Genomic DNA, 24,922 nt, shown 5'->3' with positions numbered 1-24,922 from the left:
GTCTGAGATAAAGACTGAGCTTGCCATTACTCACCATGCATTCACTTCCTCCCTGAGTCTGTTTTGCTGTGCTGGGTCTCTTCATTCAGTCACTGCAGACTGCTCTGTAACCCTTCCTTCTCTCTGTTTTCAGAGAGGAGTCTGATAGGACAGGAGTGAGCACAGAGAAATGCAAGCCCTGCTCTCCATTCTTGGACTTTCACTTCCTGTTTATGTAGATATTTATATAGTGTATATTTATTTGTATTTAGGGTAGTATTTCAGTGTGGGCCATACATTTAGATAAATAGACCCATTCCATCCCCATTATGGAGGACTATCCAGGAATTTATTGATATTAATATTTCTTCTGTAGCACCAACGTATTCTGCAAAGCTTTTACTCCAGTCAAATCAGTGCCTGTGTCTTTTAGGGCTCACAATCTAAATTCGCCAACGAGTATGTTTTAACCTGTGCCGCTGTGCTAACCCTGATTAACACATCAGGTGGTTTGGTATAGTGCACAGATTTATGGTGCTGGTTTAGGGCAGGAAGGTATACCTATTTTTTTACTATATTATTTAAATATCATTCAGAAATCTTTTTCTGATTTAGGGCACAAAATTCTGTGTTTTGCCTTACAATGCCCTATGGATACATGATAAATTATGTTTTACTTTAGCCACCACTTGGGGGGGGGGGGGGGGGGGCTCCCTGCATAGGAAATTCTACAGTCCCCATTGAACTGAACACTAAAAGAACTGGCAGTAAGTTTCCCCTAGTGGCAGCATAAAGAATTGCTTCATTGACTTCTGCAAAAGAGTTCAGAGTGAAGCTATTGCGCCCCCCCCCCCCCCCCCCCTTATCCACCATTAATACTCCATAATGTTCTAACTTTAAAGGGGTTATCCACCATAAAATGATTTTAGTACGTACCTGCCAGGCTATCTTTTTCTGAATTGGGTATTTCCTGTTGGAGTTTGGTGTCTTAAACTACACATCCCATAGTTCCATGTTTGTAAGTGTGAAGTTGCATTCTTCCTTCCCACACATCGGCCACCCCACCTATTGCAACACAAATGAGCAGCATCAATTCAAAAGACTAGTGTTTTCTAATCAGGGTGCCTACAGCTGTTGCAAAATGATCTCTCTCTCTCTCACCCAGCGGTCGCTCCACCCATTGAAGCAGGAGTGGCACCCTTTGCACGCCTGACTAGTGATATCACGTCTCGACGCACTGCAACCTGGGGAAACCTAAGACCTGAGTCATTTTGTATGCTGTTAAAAATAAACATTGGGGTGAAAATCGCATAATAATTGTGAGATCACACAGGTACAGACACTATATTACAAACTACACTAACTTTACAGCCCCTGTAGCATAAGTCAAATAAAAAAAAATCCTGGAACACCCCTTTTAATAGAGGATTGATTAAATGAATAATATTCTAATAAAATTCTGTTTAGTTTTCAGAGATACAACAGTTTAGTGTCCATGGGGGAAATTTATCAATGTTGGTGTAAGGTAGTATAGATTTAACCCCCCTTCTCTCTGTTTTCAGAGAGTAGTCTGATAGACAGGACAAGAGTTTGCACAGTTGCTCAAAATTTACCAAAAGGTGCACGGGACTTGATGAAGTGAGCTGCAGAGATAGGTTTAAGCTTTGTGCTTCGGCATCTGACACTTTTGTAGGTGTCCTATTAGGTGGTGTAGGTTTTGCGCCATAAACACACTTCTAAATTTAATTTGTACAAATAATAAATACAGCTCCACTGCAAAAAGTGGTGTACGGTGCACCAAACAGTAGATAACTTTGAAAATTGCTATTACGCAAAATTTGCAGGGGCATTAAGAACATTGAAGTTGTATAAAGCCAATGATAAATGTCCCCCATGTCTTTAGTATATGGATTAGTAGCCCACGATCAATAAGAAAGCGTTTAAGAAAAATGTGGGGGAAAACTAGTTTTAGCTAAATAATGGAAAAAGGTTCTAGTTTATTTATTTATCATATAAATCTGCATTTTGATACTAGAAGCTGGTGCAATATCTGTGCGTCCTTTACCATTTATGGTTCTGCCTAAATGTTTACCGTCACCTGTGTGAGCTGTTTCTCCAGACATGCTTCTTTTTTTTTTTTTTTGTTCTCTTTTCTGCGCTAAAGCTGTTCCTTTTGGCATTCTGAGCTGTTTTCTTTGTTGCGAGGTCACTGATAATCCAGTTGTCCTGCTGCGCAGGAGAGTATGGTAATTTTTCTTCAGCATACAGTATGTGGGTGGATTCTTGTGGGATGTAAGATGGAAATCCGGGCTGTGTTTCTGCACAGCTGCCTTTAAAGAAAGAAGCTGTTAAGTTAGGTACAATGAACAGTTTGTTACATCCATGGGGCAATCGAAGTTTTGTATACTTTGTTGATAAGATTATTTTTTCATTTTTAAACTCTGAAAATCTGGCATGATCGAGATGATCTTGACAATAAGTTGTCACTTCCTGATCTGTAGAGAGAACTTCTTAGTAGAGACATCTCATTGTGATCACAGGCAGGATAAGAATTAAAGGTAACCCGACTTTAGAAATGTAGGGGCAGATCACCTCTTCTTTCCTATGGAAGCAAACTGTGAAGTAGAAATCTGTTCATTAATTCTTGAGGATCTTCAGAGAATATTTGTGTCTTTATTTTCCAATGAATACATTTTATTTGCAGGAAACAAATAATTTGCAAGTAGAAGATTTAGCAATGTTAAAGGGGTACTCTGGCGCTAAGACATCTTATCCCCTATCCAAAGGATTGGGGATAAGATGCCTGATCGAGTAGGTCCCGCCACTGGGGACCCCCATGATCTTTCACACAGCACCCCATTACCATCAGCCCCTCGAGCATGTTCGCCCGTCTGACTGCCGATCACAGGGCAGAGTATTTTGACATCACGGCTCTGCCCCGTGTGATGTCACACTCCGCCCCCTCAATGCAAGCCTATGGGAGGGGGCGTGACAGCTGTCACGCCCCCTCCCATAGGCTTGCATTGAGGGGGCGGAGCGTGACAGCACACTGGTTCGGAGCCGTGACATCACAATACTCCGGCCCTGTGATCGGCAGTAATCAGACCCGGAGCGAACATGCTCCAGCGGCTGATGGTAAGGGGGTGCTGAGTGACCAGCGGCGGGACCCCGGCGATCAGGCATCTTATCCCCTATCCTTTGGATAGGGTATAAGATTTCTTAGTGCCGGAGTACCCCTTTAACTTTATTATAGTATAAATATATTATTAATAAGATGAGCACCTGACCACATTGGTTTTGTACAGAAGTAGGTCCTGTATTGTTCTTGTGGTGCCAATGAACTATAATTATTTCTAAAAAGGAATTAGTCATGGTACAGTTAATCTACTCAGTATGTGAGACAGTATTGTGAATCATACATCACAGCAAATGCATTGTTACCAGCAATTTGCCTTCATTTTCTGGACATGTGAATACAAGTCTGGGATGTGTCGGCACTCTGAACCTATGACAGGAGCATGAAGGATGGGTCACTGAGGTGTTGTTTTAGCGTTTGAGCTTTTCACATTGTGGTGTCTTATGAGAATTTAGTTAATGAGTTTTCCAGGTTCATCTCGGGGTACTGCTCTTTCATCTCCTAAAATATAACCTTCATTTGGTCTAGGAATGTAAATCTATCAGCAGGATTTATCTTTATAATTATTTCTCAACTTCTTATGAAAATTAAACAAAAAATTTGTATTTCGCCTTTACACAGGGTCTACTTGTTTTTAATTGTTGCAACTCATCTGGACCAATAGTGTTTGGTTGTGTTGTAATATCCATGACTTTTTGTTAGGTTTATTTCAGGTTCTTCATCCCTTCTATCAATAACTTATTTGTTATTGAATTGATCAAGATTTTTGTTTTGTTTTTTTATCATTGGGGGGGGGGGAGGAATCAGTGGATAACAGACTTAAAAATGAAATAAATAAATCATTCTGATTGCAAACAGGTAAAGGTTAACCACAGCTTGTATCTTTAAGGGTAAATTCACATGTTCATAACTTGCAGTTATGGGAAATCCACTTCGAGTTTAGTTACTATTCACTTCACTGGGTCCTTGGAAAATCCACGATAGTGACAGATTTTCAGATTGCTGGCAGACCCATTCAAGTGAGTGGTAGTGTAACTCGCAGCAGAAAACCCGCTGCAAGTTATAAATGTGTGAATGTACCCTAAGTGAGCAGGGTTACCCCCTGGCATTGATGGTTTTCACTTTTTATTTTTGTTGCTGTCTGTAGGTTTTAGCTAATGTTGAGTTTCAACTTGCTATGTCACATGCTTACCTGATCTCATTATAGAAACATGTATCGGCAGATAAGAACCATTTGGCCCATCTAGTCTACCCAATAACCTTATCCTATCAATAGTCCCTGGCCCTATCTTATATGAAGTATAGCCTTATGCTTATCCCATGCATGTTTAAACTCCTTCTTTGTATTTGCAGAAACCACTTCTGCAGGAAGGCTATTCTATGCATCCACTACTCTCTCAGTAAAGTAATACTTCCTGATATTACTTTTAAACCTTTGCCCCTCTAATTTAAAACTATGTCCTCTTGTGGTAGTTTTTCTTCTTTTAAATATGCTCTCCTCCTTTACAGTGTTGATTCCCTTTATGTATTTATAAGTCTCTATCAAATCACCTCTGTCTCTTCTTTCTTCCAAGCTATACATGTTAATGTCCTTTAACCTTTCCTGGTAAGTTTTATCTTGCAATCCATGTACAAGTTTAGTAGCTCTTCTCTGAACTTTCTCTAGTGTATCTATATCCTTATGGAGATACCATCTCCAGTACTGCGCACAATACTCCAAGTGAGGTCTCACCAGTGTTCTTTACAGCGGCATGAGCACTTCTCTCTTTCTACTGCTTATACCTCTCCCTATACATCCAAGCATTCTGCTAGCGTTTCCTGCTACTCTATTACATTGTCTTCCTACCTTTTAAGTCTTCTGAAATAATTACTCCTAAATCCCTCTCCTCAGATACTGAGGTCAGGACTCGGTGAAATATTCTATATTCTGCCCGAGGGTTTTTACACCCCAGGTACATTATCTTGCACTTATCCACATTTAATTTCAGTTGCCAGCGTTCTGACCATTCTTCTAGCTTACCTAAATCCTTTTCCATTTGGCAAATCCTTCCAGGAACATCAACCCTGTTACATATCTTTGTGTCATCAGCAAAAAAGACATACCTTACCATCAATACCTTCTGTAATATCACTAATGAAGATATTAAACAAAATTTGTCCCAGTACAGATCCCTGAGGTCCCCCACTGGTAACAAGACCTTGCTCTGAATATTCTCCATTGACTACAACCCTCTGTTGTCTGTCATTCAGCCACTCAACAATATGGGAGTCCAAGCTCAATGACTGTAGTTTATTGTTAAGTCTTCTATGTGGGACAGTGTGGAATTTTAGATGTTCCACAATCCTATCCTTTAGTAGGGTTTCCATTAATTTCCCCACTATTGATGCCAGACTTATTGGACTATGGTTTCTTGATTTCTCCCTACTACCTTTCTTGTGAATGGGCACTAATTTCCAATCTTCCGGGACGACTCCTGTTACCAGTTACCAGTAAATCTGGTAACTGTTTTGCGTAAATGAGGAACCTCTTCCTCTGTAAAGACACATGTATCAAACGATTCATTAGTCTTCCTCCTTAATGGAGGTCCTTTTCCTTCTTTTTCTTCAGTAAAAACTGAACAGAAGTATTCATTAAGGCAGTCGGATAGCCCTTTATTCTCTTCTATATACCTTCCTTTTTTTGTTTTTAATTTAGATATTCCTTGTTTTAATTTCCTATATTTCATTTATATATCTGAAGAATGTCTTATCCCCTTTTTTCACAGACTGAGCTAGTTTTTCTTATAACTTGCTTGGCCTCTTTCTGCCTAATCTTGTAGATTTCCCTATCTTCATTGCTCTGGGTGGTTGAATAATTACTAAATGCTAGCTTTTGGTTTTTTATGATTTTGGCCACTTCTGCTACCACAGTGGTCTCTTCCTTTTTATTCTTTTACTGACAAGTCTAATGCAATTTTCTGTTGCCTTCAATAATGCATCTTTTAAGTAGTCCCATTTCTCCTGGACTCCCATGAAATCCGTTCCAGTCTGATAGGGACTCATTCATGACTAATCTCATTTTTGAAAAGTCTGTTTTTCTAAAACTTTAGTTTTTGTGTGGTGTGACTCCTTCATTTGTGAATACCAAATCCAAAATGGCCTCCCTCCGTGTTGGCTCCTTAACCACTTGTTGTAGAGATAATCCCAGTAGGAAATTTAGAATATCTGTACTCCTGGCAGAACTAGCTATTTTGGTTTTCCAGTTTATATCCGGGAGACTGAAGTCTCCCATAATGATTACTTCTCCTTTCATTGTCATTTTAGCTATTTCTTCAACTAATAGATCATCTAATTCTTTAATTTGGCCAGGTGGTCTATATATCACACCTACTTTCTGATTACCAAACTGCAACGTAACCCAAACTGACTCTATGTTGGCCTCACTAACTTGTATTAGGTTAGATTTTGGTTGCCTTCTCTGTCTTTTCTGTATAAACAGTACCCTGGTATGGATATGTCCCAGTCATTACTTTCATTTATCCATGTCTCATTAACAGCCACTAAATCTACATTCTCAGATGCCATTGTTGACCTAAGTTCATTGATTTTAATACCTAAACTGCGGGCATTTGTAGACAGGACTCTGAGCTTGTCATTTCTTAACTTCTGTGCTACTGACATGTTCTTTTTTTTTTTTTTTTTTGGGGGGGGGGGGGGGGCAATTGGACTCTAGTCAAATCTAGTCTGCCCAATATTCTGAATACTATGAATAGTCCCAGGCCCTATCTTATATAAAGGATAGCCTTATGCTTAACCCATGCATGCTGAAACTCCTTCACTGTACCTTCTGCAGGAAGGCTATTCCATGCATCCACTACTCTCTCAGTAAAGTAATACTTCCTGAAATTACTGCATAAGTCTTTGCCCCTCTAATTTAAAACTGTCCTCCAGTGGTGTTTTTTCTTCTTTTAACTATCCTCTCCTTCTTTACCATGTTGATTCTTTTTATGTATTTAAAAGTTTCTATCATATCCCCTCTGCCTCGTCTTTCTTGCAAGCTAAACATAAGATCTTTAACCCATTGATGAATCTGCCCCTTTCATTGAGGTGATTTGACGTATCATACATGCCCATAGGGAGTCTAATTTAATTGCACTTTTTACTTTCAGTTGGTGGACTAAAAGTCTAACACCTTCTCTGTTTCAAAAACAAAGTCTCTGCCATACTTTGCTTACTCACGCCATTGATATTTTTCTTCATTTTTTGCCCAACTAGATGAATCACGTCTCATATGCTTGATGTGTGGCCACATGGGAAGGCATTCACACTGCAGCTGTCTTCCCCAGTGTAATGATCAGATGTGAGTGCTCCTATTCTCTCAGTGCTCTACTTAACTATAAAAACAGAAGAACTCTTCCATTGTTCTCGATATTACTGATTGATTGTTTTTCTCTGTCATATGGTCACTGTGCTATCGTCCCTTCCCCAAAATGTGTTTGTTTGTTTGTATAGACTTTTATTTTTTTAATTTTTTATTTACATGTCATTCATATGTATTGTGCAAAAACAATAACTAATCTTAAAAAAGCACAACAGTTAAAAACTTCCACTCGCATTTAGGGGAGTGAGGGAATATGGCTGCTCTACTCTCCTTCTTACTATGTGACTCCAATTCCCAGATATGATGCCGATTCCAGTCCCTGGTGCCCTCAAAGTGAATAAACGATGCACACAGCACTTGTTATCTGGAATGGAAGTTCTTTTTTAATATAACTCTGAGACTTTAAGATGCCCAGGCTCAATGCAGTAAAAAAACAAAGCTATATTTACTTTCCACCCTCCCTCTGCTGCCTTTGGTAATGCTGCTTCCAGTCTCCGTTGCTCTTCTCTTCCAGGTGGGCACAGCCCCAGGTCATTAGCGCTCCTATTCCGGGAACTAGGGCCCAATATGTCACATTGAAGCTAGGTAATCAGATCGGTGCCCCTTGTAGGAAATGTCCAGTCTAGATGTAGGACACCATGAAGGTAGTTTCTCTACCCTCCTCTAATCCCTGTATGTAGTTCTTCCCTCAGTAGATAGGATACTATTGTAGGTAGGACCCTAATGGTAGGTAGTTTGCCCCCTCTAAGTAGAAATGACCTGCAGAAAGGTTGCCTCCTGTAGGAACCCCCTTAAAAAAAAATCTTCTCTGCTCCTTTCGCAGTCACCCCCATCTTTTACTTCCGCTTTGAGGCAGTCAGTAACGTCACTTATCATGCACATCCTGGAAAAAGAGACACTGTCAACCTATAGTGGCTGCAGGCAGTATCATACAGTCATGGCCTGTAAATGTTGGCACCCCTGAAATTTGTCGAGAATATGAAGTATTTGCCACAGAAAAGGATTGCAGTAACACATGTTTTGCTATACACATGTTTATTCCCTTTGTGTGTCATGGAACTAAACCAAAAAAGGGTGGGAAAAAAGCAAATTGGACATAATGTCACACCAAACTCTAAAAATGGGCTGGACAAAATTATTGGCACAGATAACTTAATATTTAGTCGCACACCCTTTAGAAAAACTAACTGAAATCAGTCGCTTCCTATAACCATCAATAAGCTTCTTACACCTCTCAGACAGAATGTTGGACCACTCTTCCTTTGCAAACTGCTCCAGGAAGGGCGCCTTTTCCCAACAGCAGTTTTAAGACCTCTCCACAGGTGTTTAAAGGTGCTGGATCTCGGATGCAAACCCAGCTTTCTGACACTGTGCTGTACAGTGTGACCCAAAATCCGTTGGTAATCCTCAGATTTCATGATGCCTTGCACACATTTAAGGCATCCAGTGCCAGAGGCAGCAATACAACCCCAAAACATCAATGAACCTTCACCATATTTCACTGTAGGTACTGTGTTATTTTCTTTGTAGGCCTCAGTTTTCGGTAAACAGTAGAATGATGTGTTTTAGCAAAAAGCTCTATCTTGATCTCATCTTTTCACAAGACGTTTTCTCTGAAGGTTTTGGCTTACTCAAGTTCATTTTGGCAAAATGTTGTCTTGCTTTTTTATGTCTCTGTGTCAGCAGTGGGGTCCTCCTGGGTCTCATAGCGTTTCATTTAAATGTTGACGGATAGTTCGCGCTGACACTGATGCTCCCTGAGTCTGCAGGACAGCTTGAATATCTTTGGAACTTGTTTGGGGCTGCTTATCCACCATCCGGACTATCCTGCATTGGCACCTTTCATCAATTTTTATTTTCCGTCCACACCCAGTGAAATTAGCTACAGTGCCATGGGTTGCAAACTTCTTGATAATGTTGCACACTGTGGACAAAGGCAAATCTAGATCTCTGGAGATGGACTTGTAACCTTGAGATTGTTGATATTTTTCCCCAATTTTGGTTCTCAAGTCCTCAGACAGTTCTCTTCTCCTCTTTCTGTTGTCCATGCTTAGTGTGGCACACAAAGACACACAATGCAAAGACTAAGTGAACTTCTCTACTTTTTATCTACTTTCAGATGTAATTTCTATATTGCCCACACCTATTACCTGCCCCAGGTGAGTTTAAAGGAGCATCACATGCTTGAAACAATCATATATTTCCACAATTTTGAAAGGGTGACAATAATTTTGTCCAGCCCATTTTTGGAGTTTTTGTGTGACATTATGTCCAATTTGCTTTTTTCTACAACAATTTTCTGTTTCCAGATTTTCTATTGTTCTTTTATGCTATAACAAAAACATTTACTATGACTAAAATTCTGCATGTTTTTTTCCACAAACATTTAAGGAGCTTTCTTTTATTTGAACAATATTTCTCTGCTGACGCTTTTCTTCTCCTTTAGCTAATTTGTTTGTACTGGGGGGTGGATGGGGGGCTGTGCTAACACCATAATAGAAACAGTACTCACAACTACTATTGGCAGCAAGAACTTTTTCGGATGGAGAGAGCGGTGGGAGAACATCAGCCAAAACATATGTAAGAATGGAGCCTGGTAATTAGCAACTGGGGAGAGAAGCCTTTCATGGGTAATGTTCTTCTCAGAAGCTTTGTGTAGGAATAATTGTTCTGTCCCAGCAGCAGTAACAATGGCACAAGTCGGACTGCCCAAATGTGCATTTTCCTATGCCAGGATAAATCTTTTTTTTTTTTCTCACGACATGAATCTCGTACACAGGTCTGCACGCAAAGCAACTTCCCATGGTGCTTCTTGTCAGACCCTATCCTTTTGTAGCTCAAGTGATGTGCATAGTTTGATTTAACTCTCTCTACTTGAACAGCGTTTACAGTCTAACACCACAAAGATCTAAACCTAGTTATCAATTGATGAGTGAGAAGAACATCCTGGCTCCTTATAATATTGGATCACTGACAGCCCTAAATATTCTCATCTACCAAAATGTAGAAAGCTTTCTTTAATTCACTTTTATATGCAAAAATACAACAGAGAACTAAAGGGAGACAAAACATGAAGCAGAGTGTTGCTGTTTCTACAAATGATAAACGAGAACAACTTAACCTATTGTGTAATACAGTAGAGCATATAAATATGGGCATAAAGGCACATTAATGCAACATGTATTGTTTAAAGTGGTTAGCAGGCTTTTAAAAATTGATAACCATTAATTTTAGATCAGTGGGGTCAGCTGTTTAGAGAGGCTGTGGCGCTTGAGCACCGTAGCCTCTTCAAGGTTTGTATTTGCTGCAGGCCAGTTCATACTTACATTAACACTGTTTTATATGTAACAATATGAATATTTGTAAAGTGGGCCATATCACAGGTCCTGTGCAGTAGGGCAGAGCGGTGCAGCAAGGGGCTGGCAAACACCCGAAGTGCACCAAAAAGCTAATCTAGGCAATGCTTCTATCATTTTCAGGAAATTGCATTGTTTAAAGGGGTGCACCAGAGGAAAAAAAGACATTTGATTAACTGGTGCCAGAAAGTTATACCAGTTTGTAAATGACTTCTATTTATCAGCTGCTGTATGCTCTAGAGGAAGTTGTGCAGTTATTTCCAGCCGGACTACAGTGATTTCTGCTGACACCTCTGTCTGTGTTAGGAACTGTCCAGAGCAAAATCAAATCCTCATAGCAAACCTCTCCTGCTCTAGGCAGTTCCTAAAATGGACATAGGTGTCAGCAGAGAGTACTGTGAAAGATTGAAAAGAAGTACACAACTTCCTATGTAGTATACAGCAGTTGATAAATACTATAAATAGAAGTACTGTATAACAAATCTGTATAACTTTCTGTCTCCAGTTGATTTAAGAAGAAAAAAAAAACCTCTGGTTTACCCCTTTTACCAGAAGGATTGACAGGCCCATATGTTTGCAGCATTAAGTTGGTGGTTTGCTTCCAGCATAAAAAGTTTTTTTTTAAACTTGAGTTCCTAGCAGTGTGCGTCTTAGGAACAAGATGGTGCTTTCAGTTGCAACCAGATGGAAAAGCAGGTTTCTTTGTTGTATCACAAGTTTATTTAGCAAGATAAAGAATTAGGGGGAAAAAACTTATTACGCTATGTTCTTCTCATTCATAAAATAACCTATGTTCGTGGCATACTTTGGCAAACCAACGGTTTGCCAACATATACCGAGATGTGCCCATTCTGGATCCAATAATTCCAATGGACCAAATATAGTCTTGTAATGACTATGTTTGGTTCATGTCAGAGTGTAAAGTTTATATGAGGCACCCAAAAGCAGGGCCGCTTGCCACAAACGTAGGCTATTTTTATATGTGTACATAACCTTACAGGCTTTCACCACCATTGGGCCCACCAGTTACTAAAATGGAAGTCCCAAGTCTCCCATTCCTTCTCAGCCATATTAGAATGGTAAATAAAATTTATAGAAATGCAGTGACCAATTGTAGAAATCACTTCTATAGACTTTAAAGGCATACTTAGGGCCGGACTAGGGATAAAAACCAGCCCTGGAAATTATTGCATACCAGCCCAACGGCTACAACGCATAACTCACAATATGCCCAAAACCTCTGCAAACGCACCAGCGAAAAGCTTAGGAATCATCTAATCCACCAACTATACAAGAAAAGAGAAGATATCAAACATTTAAAACAATCCCTACTTCAGGATCTATGGGAAAGTTAGATTTGCTTTGGACTTGACAAAGGGAGGAATCCCGAAAGCTTGTCTCTACAAAATTCTGTTAGTCCAATAAAAAAGGTATTACAAGATACTGCAACATTTTTCGATTTGCATCAGCATCACTTGACTAATACGGCTACTCAAATTTATATATACACACACATATCTATATTGATCTTTACGCATATATAGACACACTGGATGTGCTCCATGTGGCCCTACCCTAATAGTGAAATATGTTGGCAGTGCTTGAAAATGGAGAAACTGAAGCACTGCATGTGAACAATCCAGTATACTGAGATCAATATTACCAATACTACCTGTATACAGATAGATAGATAGATACTACCAGAATACAGAGAAATGTTATCACCATATCACCATACATTTTACCATCATACTGTTACTGACCAAATCCTGTATACTGAGACCAATATTACTAATACCAGCGAATATTCCTACACTGCTACTGAATTAAATCCACTATCCCAAGACCAAGATTTCCTCCATACAGTGACCATATACAGAGAGACACTACGCAGAATCTGAAGACCAGATAAATGCTTACAGTTACACCCAGTGAATGTCATGTGACTTTGTCTCCAAGTGAATCACAGGGGATTTCTTGTCCAAATGAATCACAGGGGACGTTGTCTCCAAATGAATAACAGGTGACGTCTTCTTTGTTCAGAGTAGTTCACTTTTACTTTACTTCTCCATCTGTCCTGGGCATCATGAAGACTTCTCCCGGCCAAGACTTGTCACCACAGAATCTGCCAGACAAACATTTTAGGCTCCTCGCTTCAGCACCATCCTTATCTCTATACAAACCTCCTATCAATATTGTCTCACATAGTAATTGTGCCCATATAGCACTTAGGCCCCTTCTGTGCCCACATAGAGTAGGCAAGGCCCACTTTGTGCCCCATATAGTTTTAGGCCCCCAATGTGCCTCTATATAATAGTAAGGTCCTCTCTGTGCTCCTATATAGTAGTTAGGCCCCCTCTATGCCTGCATGTTGCAGTTAGGCCCTCTCTGTGCCCCCCCCCCACACTGTTTCCTTATATTAGATAGGTAAGAGCCCCTCCCTCGCTCCATCCATAACTCCCTCCTTTCATGGTATTTAGGTAAATCTATCCCCCTCTTTACAGTAGATAGGAAGGCAGGGTTTTTCTCCTCTCCCCTAGACAGGCTCACCTGCTTTCCACCCTCTCTATAAGTAGGTAGATCTTCACCTTTAGATAAGCAAGTACATTTTCTGGCTGACTGACTTCCCTACACCTCCCCCCTCTCCCATCCATATTAGCACTATTTGTTTTAAAAAGAAGAATATAAACAGCAACTTACCTTTCCCCGCACCCACACCCTTTCTGTCTGGCGCAGTAACATCAACATAATAGCGCAAGCGGCGACTTCATGTCATTGCGCTGCCCTTGCATGAGGCAGACGTCCTGTGCGGCCTCTCCGGAGTTGGTAAGTGGAGTGAGTGATGTGGTCAGGAGCTTATAGCTCTTAGCTCCACCACTCAACAGCTGCTGCATGCAAGGTCCTGATGCCAGTGTCATGACCTTGGTATGCCAGCGTGAGGTGGCGGCCCAACTGCGCTTCTTTCTATGGGGCCACATTGGATGGCTAAGCCTGGGTGGCCTACCGGAAATTTGCCCGGTATCCCGGTAGGACAGTCTGGCCCTGGGAGTACTTCTGGTTCCAGAAAGTTATACAGATTTGTAAATTACTTCTATTTAAAAATTTAAATCAAATCTTTTCCAGTACTTATAAGCTGCTGTATGCTCCAGAGGAAGTTGTGTAGTTCTTTCTAGTCTGACACAGTGCTCTCTGCTGTGAACTCTGTCTGTGTCAGGAACTGTCCAAAGCAGGAGAGGTTTGCTATGGGAATTTGCTCTTGTTCTGGACAGTTCCTGACATGGACCGAGGTTGCATCAGAGAGCCCTGTGGTCAGACTGGAAAGAACTACACAACTTTCTGTAGAGCACACCACAGCTGATAAGTACTGGAAGGCTTAAAGGGGTACTCCAGTGCTTAGACATCTTATCCCCTATCCAAAGGATAGGGGATAAGATGCCTGATCGCTGGAGTCCCGCCGCTGGGGACCCCCGTGATCTTGCACGCGGCACCCCGTTTGTAATCAGTCCCCGGAGCGTGTTCACTCCGGGTCTGATTACCGGCGACCACAGGGCCGACGGCGTGTGACGTTACGCCTGCGCCCCGTGTGACGTCACACTCTGCCCCTCAATGCAAGCCTACGGGAGGGGCGTGATAGCTATCACGCCCCCTCCCATAGGCTTGCATTGAGGGGCAGAGCGTGACATCACACGGGGGCGGAGGCATGACATCACACGCTGTCGGCCCTGTGGTCGCCGGTAATCAGACCCGGAGTGAACACGCTTCAGGGACCGATTACAAACGGGGTGCCGCGTGCAAGATCACGCCCGTGTCACTTTATTTATGTGACGTCACGCCTCTGCCCCTGTGTGATGTCACGCTCCGCCCCTCAATGCAAGCCTATGGGAGGGGGCGTCGGTAAGCCTATGGGAGGGGGCCCTGTGGTCGCCGGTAATCAGTCCCGGAGCGAACACGCTCCGGGGACTGATTACAAACGGGGTGCCGCGTGCAAGATCACGCCCGTGTCACTTTATTCTCCTTGATCCTCCACTGTACTATTTCACAGCTGGCCTGTCCTGTGTCTTACAGTGCGTTCTGGCAGGCTCAGGTCCAGAGTCGGTGGGTGAAGATCAGACTGCACGGGCTGTGGCCATCTAAATGGGGTACTCCAGTGGGAAACAAATTTTATTAAATCAATTGGTGGCTAAAAGTTAAACAGATTTGTAAATTACTTCTATTTAAAAATCTCAATCCTTCCAGTACTTATCAGCTGTTGTATTTTCTGCCTGGTCACAGTACTCTCTGTTGACACTTTGGTCTGTGTCAGGAACTGTCCAGAGCAGGAGAGGTTTGCTATGGGGATTTGTTTGTACTCTGGACAGTTCCTGACAAGGACAGAGGTGTCAGCAGAGGGCACTATGGTCAGGCAAAAAAGTACTATACATCTTTCTCTGGAGCATACAGCTGTTGATAAGTACTGGAAGGATTAAGTAAATAGAAGTAATTTACATGTTTGGTTTTTTTTGGCACCAGTTGATTTAAATAAAATAAAAAATGTTTTCCACAGGAGTACTCTTTAAATAGGCACGGTCAGATCCAAAAACTTTTTAAATGTTGTTACTGATGAAAATTAAAGACCTTTTGTAATATGGTTGTTTAAACTTTTTTTTAGAAATTTAATAAAGAAATGGCTCCTGAAAATCACTCCACTAGGGGTCCCCATACCTACTGGGACACAAATCAGTCCTGGAGCAGCATCAGCTTGTCTATGTATCATGGACAAGAGATGACCTATGTCAAGGCTGAATGAGCAGACACAACAATCACCTCCCACTATGAGCTAATGAAAAGAGCGAACACTGTGAGCTAATGAAAAGAGGTGTTTTTATAATAAATATAGGGGATAGTGTCATGGCACCCAGTTTGAAAAGCACTGCAGTGCGGTCTGGCATGTTATAGCCTTCTCAGAAATTTGGCACACTAGAGTGCGTCAGAGAGGCGCCAGTCTCTCTAGAGCAGTAATGTCCAAACTGTGGCCCTCCAGATGTTGCAAAAGGCTGTCCGGGCATGCTGGGAGTTGTAGTTTTTCAACATCTGGAGGGCCACAGTTTGGACATCACTGCTCTAGGCCCTTTTCTTGGGATATTTGTGAATACCAGTTAGATTTCTGTAGCTGTAGATAGTTTGCATTACAGTTTTATGTAAATACAAGGATTTAAAGGTCTGCAGCAGCATTAATCCTCCTATTGATGTGTTGAATCAACAAGTTATGTAACCATGAAATTCTGATGTTTTTTGCCTGGATTTATGAAAACTGCCAGAAGCCGTCATTGTTTTTACTTGTGGTTTAGTAGAAATTTAAAACCATGTCATATTTGAGCATTTTTAGATAACTGAGTTGAAGAAGATGTCAGTGAAGTTTTGAGTTAATATTTCATGTTGACTTGGTTAAAGTTATCACTAAAAGTGGTGCAATATATTTAAGGAGGGCAACTGTATAACATTGTATACAGTGATAACTGAACTAAATGTATAAGAGAATGAGCTATTATTTAAATGGTTTGTTTTAATGTTAGTCCTACTTCAGTTTTAATGTTAGTCCTACTTTTAAGTCAGTCTTTTATAAGAAAAAAAAACAAAATATAACAGTTTTCACTCTGGTCCTTGCACCTCACAATAGACTGACACTCCCTGTCCTGTAGAGATCACTTTTTTGTAGTCCTCTGTCCACCATAGGCATCCTAACAATGGAGGGCAGGGCTGCCATCAGGGGGGTACAGCCAGTACTCCAGTAAGGGACCCGAGCTCCAAGGGGCCCCGGCTGCACCCCATTGTAGGCAGCCTGCAGCCCCAGCACAAAAGCAGGAGACCGCTGTTTAAAGCAATCTCCTGGTTCCAGGGGCGGACAGAGGGGGCCCGCCACTGCCGGAGGCATTACCTGCAATATCAGCACAGGGGCTGCAGCCAACCTGGCAGCAGAGAGGGACGCTCCTCCCCTCACACTATTGGTGGAGCAGGCACATGCTTTGTGTTTCCTGCTCTCCACCAAAGACCCTGACACTCGGTTGCCACTGGGAACAGGAAGACTTCCCATGCCCACAGCTGGGTCCCACCGAACAAAGTAAGTAACTTTCTGGGGAGGGGAAGGGGAGATGCAATTGGGGATTAGTGGGAGGTAAATAGGCACCATCTCATGCAACAGCTGGAGGCACCCTGGTTGAGAGAGAATGAGGTAGTGTTTATTTACCTCCATCTCATTGTTTCTCAACCCGGGTACCTCCAGCTGTTGCAAAACTACAACTCCCAGCATGCCTTGTATTTGGGAAACACTTTTATATCTATCTTTCTATTTATTTAGGGCCCATACTCACTAGATGCCATATCTATCTATATATCTATCTATCTCATATCTATCTCACATCTATCTATCTCATATTTATCTATCTATCTATCTCATATCTCTAGATCTATTTATCTATCTCATATCTATCTCATATTTATCTATCATATTTATCTATCTCATATCTATCTATCTCATATTTATCTATCTCATATCTATCGATCTATTTATCTAGCTCATATCTATCTATTTCTCTCTCATATCTATCTATTTCTCTATCTCATATCTATCTATTTATCTATCTCATATCTATCTATCTCATATCTATCGATCGATTTATCTATCTCATATCTGTCTATCTCATATTTATCTATATCATATCTATCTATTTATCTATCTATCTCTAACTCATATATATTATGCTGCCAGCTCCTTACCCCAGGTCTCCCACCTAACACCCCTCCCCCCGGGCCCCTACTCACTTAGATGCCTGGACGGGCTGCAAGCCCTTTACAATCAGCACAGGGGCTGCTACTACAGGCTACCATCTACTGTGGGATTACCTCCCTGGAGGCACTAACTACATTGGCACTAACAACTGATGGTACTACCTACTAGGTGCATTACCTGCCTGAGGGACACTTTTTACTGGGAGCATTACCTACCTGGGAGAATTACCTACTACCAACTAGGGGCAATGCCTATTACATACCTACTGGGGGCATTAACTACAACCTGGGGCATGACCTACTGTCTACCTACAGGGATATTCCCTACCTGGGAGCATTACTGGGGGAATTACTGACCTACTGGGGGCGGGGGGCTAACTTATGAGGGGATTTCCTACCTACTGTTGCCACTACTTAATAGGGAAGGTGAAATAATCTACCCACTCTCACCCTATCCCCCTACCCTTTCCCCCAACATACTTAACTACTTCCTTTCGACATCATTTGGAGAACTTAGGGTAGAGAACATGTGGGAAATGTGTTGAAAAAGTGCAAAGCCTTATATGATTGTTGTCTGGTAGATTCTGTGGGGACGAGTCATGCTTAAAAGAAGAAGACTTCATGATGATCAGAGCAACACGGGAAAGGAAAGAGAGCAACTCCAAGAAGACGCCTCCTGTGAGTCAGCACTTATACGGTCTGCAGAGCCTGTGTAGATCCTGGGTCATTACTATGTGGGCTTTGTATGGGGAGAATATTGGTCTATGTTCAGTAGTTTTATTTTAATCACTATGTGGTCGTAATGGTAGTGGTGATGGTGTATTGGTATTAGTCTCACTTTTATACTGGTATTATTATTGGCAATATTGGTCTCAGTATGCAGGATTTAGTCAGTAACAGTATGATGGTAATATGTATGGTGATAATATTCCTCCTTGTATACTGGTAATATTCATCTCAATATACTAGATTTAGTCATAACAGTATGGAGGTGATATGTATGGTGATATTTCCTCCCTCCTTCTTCTCTGAATTAAAGGGCTCTTGTTTTTCTTGTCCTGTGTTTTAAAATATTTTTTTTTTCATAGAGGATGGGTAAAATAGCGGGCGGACACTGGGGGCAGACTTGGTGGTTGGCCACGGGAGGTGGGAGGGTCAGGGCTTGAGCCGTGTAACGGGCCTCAAAATTTCTGATGGCAGCCCTGATGGAGGGTACCACCTCTATTATAATGCTAGAGGCAGATATTTCAGGAAGCATAAAAACATAGAATCTGTTGGCAGATAAGAACTATTCGGCCCATCTAGTCTGCCCAATATTTTCAATACTATCAATAGTCCTTGCTCCTATCTTATATGGCTATTCCATGCATCCACTACTCTACTTTTAATTCTTTGCCCCCCTAATTTAAAACGATGTTCTCCTGTGGTAGTTTTTCTTCATTTAAATATAATCTTTCCTTTATAGAAACATTCAGCAATAAGTGATGGTCACACTTAGGTAGACCCCATGTAAGGCTTCTTTCACACTGCCATTGCGCCCCGTCAAGAACGGCTCCCATCAAAGTGACGGCCATCAAACACCCAAAAAAAAAAAAAGAGAGTTTGGCTGTCATTTTGATGGGGCGCAACGGGCAACAGTGGGTTCCAATGGACCCCATTATAGTCAATGGGGTCTGTCGGGCGCCGCTGTTTTTCAGCGGAAGAAAAAGACAGGGCAAGTTGTATTTTTTTTTCTCCCTCTATTTTTCCTGGTGGCCTAAATAGCCACCACACTACCGTGTGACAAAAGTAATGGGAAAGAGGCCTAAGCCTCTGGGGATATCTGGAGCATCCCTCTTTAGAGGAAATTCACAACTTGAAGTATTTCTCTAAAATGTAGTAACTCCATTACAAAACAGCATGCAACAAATGCCAATTTATAAGGCAGATTTACAATGGTGATATCCCTTGTGACTTCCCTTTATAGATGGTAACTTTTATGTGTACGTAAAGACCAAAAAAAGTTAATGTTTTTAATGGTTTTAGCAACTCAACATAAAATACCTGGACTGAGACCAGTATAAGGCCACTTTGGTCTGCATTATAGTTTTTTCTGGACTGATTTAATATATCTGCCTGCTAAAAAGCTCTTACCAAAGCTAATGCTGTCATTTGGTATGTTTGCAGTTGGGTTGTCAGGAATAACAATACCCAGTATAAAATCAAGGGATTATGACTACATGAGGAGCCTGTGTCTATATCTCATGTAAGATACGGCCTTGTGATTAGCCTTGGGAGAGACTGTGCTCAGTCATGTTTTCTAATAAATGCAGTGAGAGGGACGGCACATTAGAAGATGCCGAAAACAATACAGAACTCACTTTTCTGTGCCATTTATTGGAAATATTGCAGCAAATAATATTATTATGCAAATATTGCTAAAAGATTATGCCTGTATTGGTGGAGACTAGATTCTGGAACCATAGTACCAACAGCAGAAAAACCTTGTGTTACAACCAGATGTTTTGTATTCACAACTTTTTAAATAGCCACTGTCATGTCCTAGCAACTTGTGAAAAGTTTTAATCAATGGGGTAAAACCTCCACCGATTAGGTGAACAAGTTGGGAGCCTTGTCACATGAACGAGATAAACTCCTTGTAAGTTTATGAGAGTTTCCCGATCACATGATACAGACAGTGGGGGAGGCAGGGAGAGGAGAATACAGCAGTGCGGACTTCTCTTGGCTCTTTTTATGATCAGTGGAGGTCTGAACACTAAGACTCACGCCGATCAAACTTTTGACATGTCTTTAGGAGAGGCCAAAAGTTTTGTATAATGACAGGTACTCTTTGAACATTTTTTAATAATTTTATTTAGTTTTAACAATGAATAAATTTTATTTGTTTTTTTCTTTTTTTATTTAAGTTGTTGTTCTTTTAGTTTTATAAATATACTTGGCATTGACTTATTTTTTTTGTGCAGGTAAAATAAGTCTATGCAGAAAGTAAAATCATCTAATTTAAAATTCTGTGACGTGTGATCATTCCTGGAAAATGTATGTTATTGTTTTAAGAAAAACGAGTATGGTGCCAGCTTAATGAGGGCACACCTCTACTGCCCACATTTATGTTCTGCCAGTACAAAAAAAATACTACAGGATGATGCAATCTTACATTGTAGGTTATGGTTTTTACAACATAATAGTACTGTTGAACTAAAACCTTTTTTTCTTAATGACTGAAAGCCCAGATTTATGATGTGTATATCCCGCCTTTATAGTCTTAAGACAAATCCAAGGCTGTCATCTGATATTATGTAGTCTTCTATTGACACTCTCTTCCTTTGTATGCCAAGTGCAGTAGACAGTTGAGGTGTTTATTTCCCACATCCTGCCATTCCAAATATATTGTGGCCAGAATTCATGTAGAATGTGCATTCTTTTTTTTTTTTTCATATTCCAAGACGAGGATGAGTTTTAGGAAATGGTAAAACATTGACTAAATAGTGTAAATGGTTTATGATAGTAACCTTTTTGATCCTTAGACTTGAATCAGTTGTTTTTAATATATTTGAAGGTTAATTTGTCTTCTTAGAATTTAATAATAAAGGAAAGCATTAAAATGCAGTTTGAAAATAAGGGATTCTGAGACTGTACTCATACGCTCTGACCCTGTGGGTGAGACCTTAAAGCGTTCTACATAGGCGCATGAGCTGTTTTGAAAGAGATTGCTTTTTTTTATGTCCTTTTGGCTACTTGCACATTGCTACATATTCCTGACTCCCAAGAACTGGCTGTAGACTGCTTATTCCATTAAAGGAAAGTATGTCTTAAAGACAATATGCCATAGCAAACCACAATCTGTCTTCTTTTCATGAAGTTCACTTTTTCCATTCGTGATCGGAATACTTGTGGATTTTTTTACGGATAAGAATGCACCATGTGTGAAGGTCAACTTGTGATTTTCCTTAGATTTTGTTTTCCAGTCTTGCCTCATCTGCTTATTTGTTGTCTAAATGTATTATGGGATCACATGAGAATGTGGTATTCATTCTGCAAATATTTATTTGCTTTTAGTGCATAATAAGATTAATATGATGTTCATTAAATGTATGTTCTGAATATTATACTTCCTTAAAGAATCAAAGCAAGGTCAGTCAAGGGACATCATTGTAAAAGAAAATAAGGCTAGGGACCAAAAAGGACCTTGACTTAACCTCGTGATATTCATTCTTCAGAGCTTTTTTTTCACTTCCAAGTTCTGCCCAGTTTAAGTTTTTCATCTTTTATTCATTTCTGCTCCTCACTCCATGGATAATGGCTTCCCATCACATACCCTTGTTTAAGGAATCCATAGATCCATAAATTTTGTCTTTTCACTCTTTTAGTCTAATCACATTCTTTTAACAAAGTCCTAAATCTTTTGGTTTGTGTAGATTTTTTGTTAGTGATGTCATTTAAATACCACATGTAGACTCTAAGAACTTACAGTATAGCACAATGTTTGAGTTTTCTCAAGTTTTAAGTCTTTAACTTTTTTAAAGTCTTAAAAGTACTAATACTATATTGAAAAAAAAAACACTCAAATAATTTGATCCAGTATAAAGAAGCAGGGTGTATTTTAGCATCCTGAAGTGCATGGACATTATAGATATTAGAAAGTTTTTGTTGTGGCAATCCTGCAGGTGAAGCAAATAATTTTTTGTTTAAATTCTGATCCATTATGTGTACACATTTAGTGGTAGTGCCATATCGATTGAGATATCTACTTGTGTCCTATGTTGCTTTAATTGTTTATCATAATACAGAAATTTTCTTGGTTGTAGACTAGCCCATTTCACTTTTGGATCCTTCATCAAATAAAATAAAAAATCATAAAATACGTTCGAGTATAGTGACTTTATGGAATCTAATCACTTATGTGAATTATTTTGAGGACAAAGCCCATGACTTATGAAAGAGGGCCATAAATTAAAGTAGGAGGCCATAGAGTAGCAGGTCACTGCTCAGAAAAGCCCCATGATGAAGTTAAAAGAACTTTCTATGTTCAAATTACTTACATTATGACAATAACTGTTCTAATGTCCATTTGTCATTTGAAGAGCAATATATTACACAAAAACATGGTGGAATATCCTCTTGAATCTTCTGTTGTTTTAGAACTCCAACATGCCAGGGCAGTTTACTTTTTGTACTGTGTCCTTAATGGTTAATGAACAAAGTTTCGGAAATGTAGGACACAAAACAGGAGCCATTAGTCATAATTTATACTTAGACGGTTGTTCTATGTGAGGTCTTTCTGCCAGGAGGTGCAAGTGGGTCAAGTGCTGGACAATGGGTGGTTTTATTGCCTCGGATTAGACAAAAGCCTTTTTAGGAAACAAGATCTGTACCAAATGATTTTTTTGTTCTGTGCTCTCATTAAAACTTTTTAGCACAATTAAATGTATTTATATCCTGGCACTGTGTGATACCTTCGTGTTTGTAATCAATTATGTCGGATGTTGGTATTGTTTGTAATTAGGTTGTGCCAATGGCCACTGGTGCTTAAAACTATTCTCATCTATTTGGGCCCATGCATGCCTGCTTGTATCCTTTTTATTCTCATAAAAACCTGCTTATAGATGGACTTATAGCCAACCTATTTGAAGCTTCGAGTTTTTTACTTAATTACATTGTGCTCCATTTCTTCATGAAAGGTAGGTTTAAAATAGTGCAACTTACTGCCCTAGATGTCATTTTAACCCATTGTCAACGTGGCAAACCAATTTTAATCTATCCTGTCCACCACTTGCTCTAATGATTAGACATTGTATAAATTCAGAGCTGTTCCCAAATGTGGACCGAGAAATGCCAAATTTGTATTTCAGTTTGGGAAACTGGGAATTCAACATGACACTTAATCCAGTATTCCATCATAATGACCATATAGTGTCTTATCAATACCTTAACCAAGAAATAAATATGGGAATTCTTTCTTCTTTCTTTCTCTTTCACCTATACCTTCCTTCTTCTGATTAATCTACTTCTTGTCTCCTAGCAACATTCCTTCTAATTCTCTTTTCTACACTACCTCTATGGCTCCTTCATTCCATGTGATTTGGGCTGCCATAGTCATCCTGAGGTATTGTGGCTCCAGATATAGGGGGGGGGGGGGGGACACCAGCGACAACTTCTGTCATAGAATTTTAACCCGACCATTTGTTTGTTTACCCACTAGTCGAATCTGAAGTTCGAAACCCATTGAAATCTCCTTCTCCAAAATGTGATGAAGCAATAACCTGCAAGAACCTAGGACTCACTATGACTTTGACTACACTATATGTCCTAATGTGTCTTTCTCTTGGTGACCTGTAATGATTTCTGCTTACCGTTTCCTTTTCTATTTTTTCCTTTTTTTCCTTTTTTCTCTTCCTATAATAGGTAGGCATATCCTTAATTATCCACACATCTAGATAGATGTGTACTCACTTTTGTTGCCAAGGTTTACATATTATCGACTGTGTGTTGAGTTATTTTGAGGGGACAGCAACATAAAGGGGGTACTTCGGATATCAAAAATTATTCATATTTTGTCACACCATGGCCAGACCAATTGTATTGTATTAAGTCAATGCCCTCTATATTATAGCTCATCAAGCCACATCTCCTTCTGAAATTATATCAGCAAGCCAGAAATAAGCAAATAAGCCATGGGGACTATGAAAGTTTATTTATTTATTTTTTATTTTTTTGAAGGGCCCCAAATAACCCCTTTAAACACTGTTATAGCGGCTGTGCCACATTATTTTTCATTGTAGCAGAGTGTCATTTTTTCAGTGTTGACACATGGAAAGATATAATAAAATATTTTCAAATATGAGCAGTGTACTCACTTACATGAGATACTGTAACTATTTTACTTTATGTGGCATTCCTGGGATGCATGCCATGTTTGTTCCTATTTTCTCCTCTGATACCCAAATGCAGCCTATCTTTTTCTATAATGCCGCTGGCTTGTCAGAAGGCTCAGAGTCATATCTCTGCACTTACTGAGTCTTATTTAAGTGCAGCAAATGATAGATCAGTGGCACAGAACTTCTGTCCCATAACTCACACTGTTTTAGTACTATAGTACTATGAGATGCAGCTCTAACTTGTCTGTCTTCCTTGTTAGCGCTTACATGCAGAAGAAAGTGAGAGCAGTGTTATGCTGCATCTGTTAGAACTCTGCAGCTAATCATTGAAGTGCCTCACCTACTATAAAACTGCACTCCTGGTCTCTAAGAGCAGAAATGATCTTTTCAACAACACTTTGTGCCTCAGTCAAAAGTTTATTTTAATGACACTATTGCTTCAAATTCTAGT

The 24,922-nt window shown here is 40.2% G+C and overlaps 1 protein-coding gene and 1 long non-coding RNA gene across 2 annotated transcripts in view; one reads left to right on the top strand and one right to left on the bottom strand.

The window, feature by feature from the left end:
• Nucleotides 1-24,922, top strand: part of SLC16A2 (solute carrier family 16 member 2) — a 226,558-nt gene that overhangs the window by 151,436 nt on the left and 50,200 nt on the right. The gene's annotated exons all lie outside the window — the stretch shown is intronic.
• The window catches only part of LOC130292046 (uncharacterized), a 52,662-nt gene continuing 29,588 nt past the window's right edge, over nucleotides 1,849-24,922 (bottom strand). The window contains exon 3 of the long non-coding RNA XR_008848067.1: nucleotides 1,849-2,309. This is a non-coding gene — a long non-coding RNA (uncharacterized LOC130292046). The remainder of the gene's footprint in view (nucleotides 2,310-24,922) is intronic.

This window comes from Hyla sarda, chromosome 9 (genome assembly GCF_029499605.1).
Source record: "Hyla sarda isolate aHylSar1 chromosome 9, aHylSar1.hap1, whole genome shotgun sequence".
Classification (NCBI taxonomy): domain Eukaryota; kingdom Metazoa; phylum Chordata; class Amphibia; order Anura; family Hylidae; genus Hyla; species Hyla sarda.
This window is presented reverse-complemented; position numbering and strand designations above follow the sequence as displayed.